General features: G+C 32.9%; 1 protein-coding gene across 1 annotated transcript in view; it reads left to right on the top strand.

Moving 5' to 3' along the window:
- LOC115235597 overlaps window positions 1-2,359 on the top strand; it is a 48,343-nt gene that overhangs the window by 34,883 nt on the left and 11,101 nt on the right. The window lies entirely within an intron of this gene.

The raw sequence follows: 2,359 nt of genomic DNA, 5'->3' as shown, positions 1-2,359 counted from the left end.
TACAGAATAATGAGACAAATCAATTAGTGTAAAAAAAATAAATAATTGTTTAAAAAAATACATTATAAATAATTTCATACTTTTTCTTAAAAACAATTAGTTTTTTTTTACTAATTGATTTGTTTCATTATTCTGTACATAAAAGTATTATGGTAAGATTATCGAAAACTAAATATTTTACGAGATATTTTGTTTTTTATATCAAAATATGTCAGATTAAAATATAAAATAACTCAAAAAGTACTTAATAAAAAAATACTTTATTATAGTGTTTTGGAAAGCTTTTGGGATAAGCTATAAGAATATGTAATAAAAAATGGGGAGTTCCATTTAAGAAAACATCGACCACATTGACCTCATCTTGAAAAGACCACTTAAGGTCAAATCCATATTTTTTGATATCTCACTTCGTTTCCGAAAAATATGCCCGCGTCACTATAAATGCCGCACCCTGTATATGTATATTATTGTTTAAAAATTATATTATTTTATTATGCAGTTTTCTGATCGATTGTTTCTTGAATAGAACGACTCACGGAAACAATAATGATTTTAATAATTCCTGATTTAAACGAAAACACATGTATGTATTATTAAAATTGTTATCTATATATATAACGTCTTTAATATTTCTAGTCGTAGCTGTGATGCATGGTAACGCGTTAGTTCGTGTTATGTATTATACATGGACTACGAACGAACGCAGCTCCCATAATTTCCGCAGGTTTCCACCTTCATCCCGGATCGCCATTTCTATCCCCTGTGCTTCGTCCATCACATTTTCAATTTCCACCACGTTTTCCGTTTTCTGCTTCAGGGCTGCTTCGGCTTCTTTTGATTACCGGGGATACTTCGACAATGCCGTTTCATTGGTCGTCGTCAGTCTTACCGTCGGCTATAGTGACTGATTCAATCGTTCAACGAGTTCTTGCTGTTAATATTTCAATAAAATTTATTTATAGATTATCTGAAAAATTTAAGGCCGATTCTTTTCTTAATGAAAATTTGAGTAAATACCATCTTTTTAACATTAAATATTTTAATTGAGTTTTAAATTAAAACAAAATTTCCTTCAAATTGCGTAATATGCTATAAACTTGTTGACTGCAATCTAATTTTAAATGCATCGCGTTTAAAAATTATAATTTTGACTTGATATTAAGATTTCTATTTCCAAATGTTACCTCAGAAATCTGCTATTAATAAATACATATACACATGCAAAAACATAACATTGCATTACTTTATAATTGGCTAGGACTTCAATTAGTATGGTTGACGTTTCGGCCAACATTGCGCGCGTGTTGCACTTCACGCAGGTTAAAAAGACGTAAATCCGAGCATGATGGAGCGATGTTTAGGAAATCGTGGTCATGAAACGTCAAGGAGGCGCGTGGCCTGCGCCGACGACGGATGACGATGCCCCGGGAAAAACTAGACTAGGCGTTTTTATGGGCCATCAAATTACACCGACCACCCTATAAAATGTTTAAGCGGACTTCCGTGTAAGATACGCAACTGGCGACTAGGATAATGTATACTTTGGCAAAAGTGCATCTACTTACCTGTCCAGTATACGATCGATTTCGGGAGGATCCTTGAATAGTAGTCACTTCATTTACATTTAGCTCGTTTTTAACTGTCTTCGTGTCTGATCTACCTTCGTGTGGCTTTATCTGTTGAGAAAATTATTTAATTAATTTTAGTTATATTTTCTTCGTCTTGGAAAAGCGCAAGCTCTATGTCTTTTAATATTTTGCATACAAATTATTTTGTGTGACAATTAATGTAGATTCTTATTCAAGCTTTATGTAACCTAAGAGACGACAGGTAATTATGTACGAAAAAATTTATTGCATCAACTCTCTCTCTCTCTCTCTTTGTCTCTTCTCTAATATTTCTTTCGTTGACTCGGAGAAATGAAGACATCAGGAGCGTGTGCAGGTGGATCTGTTCACGACAGAAGCTTCATATTTAGCTTTTACTAATCCAATGTCTCTGACATTGTGAATGAACGCATAAACGACAACAGTCTACGCGGACAACTGCGTCGTTAATATCGCGTGACAAGAATAAACGTCGACCATAATTCAATATTATAATTATACCCTCGTAAGAGGTTTTATTATCCCAATTAATATGCGTCGTTAAAGTAATTGCTAGTAATGTAGACTACTCATATCCATTGTGAACGTTTAGCCATCTTAGATGAACACTACCGTGCCGTTTCGTGAGATTTATAATACATCATATGCATACATCGTATACAACTATTCTGTCTTTCACACACAGAATCTGATAACAGATTACTTTAAAATCTTTTTTTTTTTTTAATTATGAAAAAAATTGTACATTGCAT

This window comes from Formica exsecta, unplaced genomic scaffold, assembly GCF_003651465.1.
Source record: "Formica exsecta isolate Colony F162 unplaced genomic scaffold, ASM365146v1 scaffold228, whole genome shotgun sequence".
Lineage (NCBI taxonomy): Eukaryota > Metazoa > Arthropoda > Insecta > Hymenoptera > Formicidae > Formica > Formica exsecta.
This window is presented reverse-complemented; position numbering and strand designations above follow the sequence as displayed.